Source organism: Eptatretus burgeri, chromosome 10 (genome assembly GCF_056783735.1).
Source record: "Eptatretus burgeri isolate ZD-2024b chromosome 10, Ebu_testis_v1, whole genome shotgun sequence".
Classification (NCBI taxonomy): Eukaryota; Metazoa; Chordata; class Myxini; order Myxiniformes; family Myxinidae; genus Eptatretus; species Eptatretus burgeri.
Window position 1 is genome coordinate 62686337 of NC_140970.1, and position 8832 is coordinate 62695168.

The window sequence follows — 8832 nt, forward strand, 5'->3', positions numbered from 1 at the left end:
CAAAAACGATATATTGTTGTGGGCCGGGATTCGGTGGCGATAAACGACCACGAGGTGGAGCAGTGGAGTCGTCTCCCACCGAACACCCGGAATTTAGGTCGTAACCCTTGGATAACTCCAAAGGTCACGGGTCCCTTAGCGGACCGTGGTCGCCAATATTTTGATGGTGTGGGGTAGGGTTAATTGCCTAATTTCAATATAGCTAAATACCCACGTCGTCCAACTACCGGGGAAAACCACAGCCTCGGCCGACTTTGTCCGAATCGAGTCGCTATCACCGACTCGGATCTGGCATAACCGAGCGGGAGTTACCAAAGCCGCATTGGACCAAATAAACAACCTACGGCACGAACGGCCTTACTAATTCACAATACGCACCTTGCTCGGCCAATGAAGGAAAGCACAGAAAACGAGCTGGTACATTTAACAGAGGTCTATTTTACAAAGAATAATCGGGGAGGGGAACACAGAGCAGAGTTATCACGAATAAAAGGCAGGCAATGCACAAGAAAACGAAAGCACTTACACAATTCTACTTATCAGACTGGCGCCACACACACACACACACACACACACACACACACACACACACACACACACACACACACACACACACACACACACACACACACACACACACACACACACACACACTCAAGAACTTGGCCCCGTCAGGTCTTTATTTTGGCCTTTCAGCTCGGAGGGAAGGCGAGCTGAGGGCAGGGGCCTATTCGGGTACCTCCCCACCTCGTGCGGTTTCACTGGACCCGCACTTTTGGAGCTCGGAGTCTGTGACAGGAACGGGGATCCCAGCTCGAGCGCTCCAACGTATACCACCATGGTTGGACTCAAACCCACAACCCAGACCAAGCCGCACTCGCCACCAAGACCGCAGACCGCAATTGCCACGATCCTGCAGAACGCACTCTTCTCTGCCCAACACTGGTCCAGACAACCACTCTACCCTTCTGAGGTGGGAGCGGTCTCTTCTCCTCCCACTCACCTCCTGATTGGACGAGGGGTTGTCGGATGACTCGTGGTCACCTCCCGATTGGCTGGGGCATGCGTGTCATGCTCGGCCTTCGCTCATTGGCTGGAGGAAACGGTCCATGCCCTTCTTTGGGATGGACCCTCGATCTGAGGCATTGGAGGCTCCGCCCATGCCTTCAGCAAAAAACTCATGGGCAATGGCGACCGTTCGAGTGCGGGACGGTGGCGTTGTTGTCGTGGATGTAGTAGTAGTTGTTGTTGATGAGGATGTAATAAACCTGACTATACAATAATTCATAGCGCACACATATAATTCCCATTAGACAAAGGGGGGATAGATTCTAACTACAAACACATACTTATCGAAATAACTGAACTACAGGGACTCTGGCTGCTTGTGTGCACAAGGTTTCCAAATCCGTAACAATATAGCACGATATCTCAAAAAGTTATGGATGAGTTATCGCAAAACTTGGTGTATGGGTAGGTGACGAGAACAAGCCGATGAGATTTTGGTTCAGGTCCGGATCCAGATCTGGCATATCAATGACATATAAAACATAGACTGTTCAGCCTGGTGGAGGTATGCGCTCTACTGAGTGTCATTCTAATTATGACTTGTAATACTCACTCCCAGCAGGAACGACATTATGACACGATACACATTTACAAAGAGAACTAGGCATTTTACCCATCGCTTCGCTGATGGATTTAATCAAAAGACAACATGTACTCCACAAACATTCTACTCTGTTCACTCTGACATTTGCCCAAGATCATCTTCCATCTGCTGGGAATTCAGCTGACCGTCTTCATCAGCCATCCTTGCTGCTTATATATGGCGTGAGAAAAAAAAAAATCACTTCTGTCTCACTGCGAAGCTCAGTGTTTGCTTTGGTTTGAACCTCTGCTTAAATTAGTGAAATGAAACATTTTGAAAATTTCAAATTGTTCTCAATCAGATTTCAATATCACCATAATGCACATTATCAAGTTGTTTAAACTTTCTTTCTACAAGATGATGATTTGTAATACCGGCTACCACTATGTGGCACGATACAATACACATTTACATAGAGAGGATTGGGGCCTTCCCCCTGACCCCACGCTGAACCTCCTCTCCAGATATGCTGCAGTGCTATATGAAAGACCATTCACTTCAGGCTCGACTTTCAAAACCAAACGTGGGTGCATTCACGGTCCAGTGCCGGGACAGTGTCGGCAGGAATTATTCCGCAAGTATTACAAATGTTTTCTCAATAGATGAAAACAAAAAAGATGGTGCCTCCCAGACACAAGCCATACTTGGGCTACCCTTGGGCAACGTGCAAAATTTTGTTGGGTGTGTGTGTGTGTGTGTGTGTGTGTGTGTGTGTGTGTGTGTGTGTGTGTGTGTGTGTGTGTGTGTGTGTGTGTGTGTGTGTGTGTGTGTGTGTGTGTGTGTGTGTGTGTACAGTATATAGTTACGAATTTGGGAATTCGATTGCACACAACATTCAGGTTCCTTTAGTCAGCTATGTCGATAAGTGCTTGTTCCCTCGATAGCTCAGCTTCCATTGTTTAAATGTTCAGAAATCGATTAGATGCGCTGCGGATCAATTTAATAGTTAGGGAACGAACAATGGAGACATCCCTCCCCCTCTTCTGCGAAGAGGAAGAACCACCCTGCCGTCCCGTGACTCATGATGTCAACAACTCCCTCCCACTCGTGGCTGAGCGGGGGATGGAGCACGAGGACATGAGTCATGAGTCACGCCGGGAGCGGGGGAAGGGCGGGAGAAGGATAAGAGGAGATCTTTTCTTTTGTTCGGGGCAGAGTTGGAGAAGGGAGTAGAGAGTAGCCGTTCAGCAGACCTTCGGGTCCTGTTTGGCTTGGGTTAGGGTTGAGGCCTTCGGAAGCTTTTTGCTTCGGCTGGCTCAGTGAGCTTCGGCTGCGGCCTGGCTCGAGAGGAGGCTTTTTGCTTTGACGGTTCCGTGAGCTTCGGCTTCTGCTTGGCTCGGGAGAGCTTTTTGCTTCGAGCTGCTTTGCTTGGAAGGAAGTTGAGCTGGTCGCTCGGCTCGAGCTGTGAGTGGTGGCTTCTTCTTCTTCTTGGTTCGTGGAGCTCTTTGTTCTCCATTTTGGTTCCCGGCTTGGTGCGACTCATCGACCTCTTCATGGAGGTGGTTCCTCGGGGAAGCGACCCATCGACGGGAAGGATCGGCGCCTCGTCTCACCAGCACGTGTTGAGAAGCATGGGAGGGGGTTCCTCAGGGAAGCGACGCATCGACGGGAAGGATCGGCGCCTCGTCTCACCAGCAAGTGTTGAGAAGCTCGGGAGGCTTCGCGGGAGCTCGGGAAGGGTCACGGCGATTGGATCCAGCTCGCTCTCGCTGGAGCCCGGGTCCGAACAACTTGAAGACCACACGAGCTGAAGAGGTTCGAGATAGGCTCTGGGTTTCTGCTCACCTGTCCTCCGAGCTGGAGCTTGTTATTAAAGGCCTCTGCCACCATTTCTTGGGTGTGTGTGTATGTGTGCTTTCGTGTGTCCGTGGGCCCGTCTAATAAGTAGGAACTGCTGTTAAGTGCAAGTGACTGTACATAATAAGTAGACGGTTGTAGTTCTTTTGTCGTGCTTTTGTTGCTTGTATAATTGCATATGTGTTTTGCCTTGTTTTATTGCATACGTGCTTTATTATAATAAATGTCCTTGTGTGATTGTAAACCTTTTCGTTGCGTCCATTCCCTCATTGAACTGCCCCATCTTGCACTCGGAATATAGTTGGTTTTTAAATAGCCGGTAAAGTGATCGGGTCCAACGGGACTGCGCGGTAATACCTCGCTCGGTTATCCCAAAAGGAAGCGAGCTGCTTAAGCGGCTCGTTTCCAAGCGGTCCCGTTGAGGTACAATCTCTCGGTAACCTTCCCGCACGAATAATTAGGTAAATCGAAGATTTGGCAATCGGACCCTGTAGCGCGGGTAGAGTGCGGACAAGGTTGTGGTGTGGTTAAAAACCCGTGGCTGGTTTCCGGCGTTGATCTGGAAATCCGCGACTGGATTGTCCGTTCGGTGGGCGAAGCGATCGCTATTGGTTAGACGCCGGCAGAAATCTACAACTATATATATATATATATATATATATATATATATATATATATATATATATATATATATATATATATATATATATATATATATATGTGTGTGTGTGTGTGTGTGTGTGTGTGTGTGTGTGTGTGTGTGTGTGTATGTGTGGTAGGCATGAATGGTAGGCAATTTGAGAATAATTTTGAGAGTGTATATATATATCCAACTGATTGGTGAATCCGCTCCTTCTATCAACCCCCCTTCACAAACCTCCACCCCTTCCGTCTCTTTTTACTGTTCTCTTTTTTTTCTGTTACATTCTGTTCCGATTTGTGTCCTCGCTCCTCCATGAGCTTCAACACTGGATACAAAATAAACAAAACATGCCGAGTAATTTATCATCAAAACGACGTGATGCCGGATCACCCTTCTACCGCCACTGGTCATTGCTGAATGTCAAAGGATCCCACTGTGTCCTTCATGAATGGAAGGCAAGTTATCGCCGACACCCTGAACAAGTTACAAATTCCTATCCTGACTGCTTGGACGGCAACGGTAAACCACCCAGCATAACCTTTGCCGAGAGACTGCTTCACAGCACTGACACTCTCCAAGAGACCATGGTCTATTAATACTGATGATGTGTTGAAAGTGCCAGTCTTATTGGAAAATGCTCTCGATGCCACACCTGCACACAAATTAAAGTTTTAAAACTCAACGTTCACTTGCAGAGTCCACTTGAATGTGAAACTGCAGCTGAGGCAAGGACAAGTATTTGGCAAGAGCTGAGATGGCGTTTCTTGATGGAATTGCCAAGTGTGTCAATAATATGGTTTGCTCATGATGCTGGAAACCCAGGTTCAATAATTCTCTCCATCTTGTCTCAAGGATTAACAAAAAGGGTAAAAGTATTTGTTTTATGGCTCATCTGAGCATTTTTTTTTCCATTTGATCGCAAATTATGATCATAGCTCTTCTTCTGGATGTGAATAATGACTTGAAACAAGTTTGAGAAAAATAATATTTCTTAATCTCTAACCCCATTTACAATACAGAGAGAGATGACTGAAGAGATCCAAGTTTCCATTTGAGCCAAAAGGATGTTCCACAAGTAGAAGGAGAGAGGAACAAAAGAATGGAGGTGTGCGATGAGTGTATCTAAGGAGTTTCATAAGAAGGGGTTTTCCAGAAGAACACATGTGACCTGGAGGGACTGGAGAAGGGGCACAGGGATGATAGCGCAGTAACAGCAAGATTGGGACCATCAAGTTTAGGTGATTAGAGAGTAGCAGGCTGTGTGCTTCTTGCTGGAATTACCAATAATATCGAGCTCTTTCGAATCTGTCAGTACCCACGAGCGAAAGATGTGAAGTGTGTGGAACCAGCTCCTATGGGAGAGCAGTACTCCGTTGAGCTACAGACGAAGGCCTTCCAGGTGGAGAAGTTTAGATTTCTCAAGGAATTTACAACAAAAAGATCATGGGTAAGGATAGAGTATCTGTTTAGTGTTCCCATCTGAACCAAGAGCTCGTGATGCTGGTAATGCAGGTTCAAATCCTAGATACTGCATGTATTTGTCCATTGTCTATGAATGTATTTGTAATTCACATTTCATTGTACCGTCTACTAATGCATTTGTCCTGCATGTGATTTATGTACAATCTCCATGATTTTTTAGTGGACTAAAAAATAGGAAAATAAATTCGAAAGAAGAAAATTAATTCACCTTAATCAACATTCTTTGGTCTCATACATTGAACTTTTTTCTTTTTCTTTCCAGGAGCGAGGCTCATGGAAGAGCAAGGTAAAGCTGACAGTGGGACAAATGTCAAGGGAATGAATGAACAAGAAAAAGAGGAAAGGGAAGAGAGGAGCAAACACTGAAACTAGCAAGTAAAATGGTTGGGTTCGGAAAGGTTAATGAGGGTAAAAAAGATCATGGGTCAGAATCTGTGATGACCAGTGATAGTGGTACACTGCTTTCTTTGAGCACTGGATGGAAGGGTGGAAGCCTCTGGAAGGCAGTTCCATAAACTGGAAAAGCGAGGAATAAGAGTTGAGGTGTGCAGTCAGCCTGAATTTTGGAAATTTAACCAGGATGAGATTGCTGGAAGAATGTGTGTATCCTGGAATACATATGAAGGGTCAGAGGACAGAGAGTGGAGGGATAAATATCAGAGAATAGACAGTATAAAGCAGAGAGACCACCGACGACCTGCTTGTGATGTGAAAGCAACTGACCCTGTGCTTTTGGTCTCATCATGGGAGATTCCAATAATTTTGAGAGCTTTAGATTTCACAGAATCTGTTTGACAGATGTGATGCTGGGGCATCAGCTGATTGTGGAGAAAGGCCTTGTAGAGTGTGAATATCTCCAGATTTTTCCAAAGAAAGACTTGAATAGACTGAGTATGCCCAGTCTGGCTGGCTTTGGTGGTGAGGCCTAGAATATTTGCAGGAAAGTGCATGGCGAAGGGTGAGGCTTAGAAGTTCAAAGTAAATAGTAAAAGGATGACAAAGTAAATAGATAGGTGGATTCCTTTGACGATACTTCTGGAGTGATAAGGGGAGACTGTGATATTTCCAGGATTGAAGGACATGTTCCATTTAGTTGACCAGCATCTAATAATTTCCAGATCAGCAGAGAGCCATAGCTGCTGTCTACCTGGCAGAGGGATGTGGTAATGTAGGACACAATGTGGATTCACCTGAAAAAAGGAATGGGGTGTATTCCAAAGCATCAAATAGGTCCTTTATATAGATAAGGAACCAGACTGAATCCAAAACACTGCCGGGGGAACGACAGTCTCCACTGGAGGATGGGAGGAGAGGGTTCCATTGATGGCAACACATTAACTGCATGAGTGGAGCAAGTCAAAAATCCAGGAATGAAGGCAGCCTTCTATACCACAGCTTGGCAAGCAAACCAGGATGCCAGATTTACCACAAATCCCAATGCCATTTCACGTTGCTCCTCCAATCTCTTCTCCACGAGCTCTCTCAGTGAGAACAACGCATCCGGCGTCATCCTACACTTTCTGAACCCCCTGTTACTCTTCGCTGATATCCATCTCTACACTCTTCGCTGATCCAGAATCCTCTCAGGTACCTTCATGACATGTCTTAGTAGCATAATGCCTCTGTACTTCACTGGATCTTGAACATCGCCTTCCTCTTCCATATCGGCACAATTAGCCCTGTTCTCCAACCCTCCAGAATCAAACCCTCTCTCATACATACACACATTCAACACCCTATTTGTCCAACTAACTCAAACTCCTCCTTCAGCAATTAGCATCTCTATATGTACCTCATTAATATCTGGCACTCTTCCCTTCTTCATCCTCTTTAATGCTCTCTATACCTCCTCTTCCATGATCTCCACTAATTCCACTTCTTCCTCCACATAGCATGGAAGCTTCAGTTTGCCGTTGCTTCCTCCATGGTTCAACAGCTTCTTTAAATATCCTTCCCATACCTTCAACACTGCCCCCCTCTCTGTCATTCCCCTCCTGCCATCATCCTTAATCACCATCCCCCACCCCACACCCCCTCCATTTCCTTACTATCCTCATCCCTGTCATGAGCCAATGTATAGATAATCTTCTTCCCACCATCCTCTTCCAGCTATCCTTCACAATTTTTCGAATTTATAATTTCAGATGTGTTCCAGGATAACTTCAAACGGATGTTCTCCACAGATACCAAAATTGTTTTTCAGTGATAAAGATTTTGAGTAACTGCATGAGAGGTCATACAACTCAATATAGTGTGATGGGTGTCCATGCTCGATTGTGTTATGGATTTTCCAGCTTAACCATTTCTGTCACACTGCTAGACGTAGAGTATAAGCCCTCTGACATGAGCCTGGTGTTGGCTCAGTAGTTAGGGTGGCAGCTTGGGATCCTAGGGTCCTGAGTTCAAGCCCCGTCGGCCGCTGAATTAATACACCAGGGGGTTGACTCAGCCTGTCGGCGAAATGAGTACCAGTTCCAGTGTGTGTACTGGTAGAGGGGCACTGCATCAGCGACACAGTCGCGCTTCAAGAAATGATAGCTCTCACGGCAGCTAAGCGACCATACGACCACCAGCCCTCTGACCCTCCCCAGAACCTCCAGGATGTGCTTGCTCTTCCAGCGACCCCTCCAGGTTAAACTTCCAAAATCGAGGTTGACTGCACACCTCAACTCTTTTGTTCTTCTTTTCTCCGGTTTATGGAACTGACTTAATGCGGCAATTCAGTCCCACTCTTTCCTTGAGGACTTCAAGCAGGAGGTGCACTGTCATCTCGTGTCATCCCCCATTCCTACACACAATCTTTTTTTACTCCCATCAATCTTGCCTAACCTTACTACTTACAGGTCATAGCGTGTCTCTCTGTGTCTCTGTGTCTCTGTGTCTCTGTGTCTCTGTGTCTCTGTGTCTCTGTGTCTCTGTGTCTCTGTGTCTCTGTGTCTCTGTCTCTCTGTCTCTCTGTCTCTCTGTGTCTCTGTCTCTGTCTCTTTGTGTGTCTGTCTCTGTCTGTGTCTCTCTGTCTCTGTCTGTGTCTCTCTGTCTCTGTCTGTGTCTCTCTGTCTCTGTCTGTGTCTCTCTGTCTCTGTCTGTGTCTCTGTCTCTTTGTGTCTCTGTCTGTGTCTCTATGTCTGTGTCTCTCTGTCTCTATGTCTGTGTCTCTCTGTCTCTCTGTCTGTGTCTCTGTGTCTGTCTGTGTCTCTGTGTCTCTCTGTCTGTGTCTCTCTGTCTGTGTCTCTCTGTCTCTCTGTCTCTCTGTGTCTGT

General features: G+C 46.3%; 1 protein-coding gene across 3 annotated transcripts in view; it reads left to right on the forward strand.

The window, feature by feature from the left end:
• SCLY (selenocysteine lyase) overlaps positions 1-8832 on the forward strand; it is a 69383-nt gene that overhangs the window by 46985 nt on the left and 13566 nt on the right. The gene's annotated exons all lie outside the window — the stretch shown is intronic.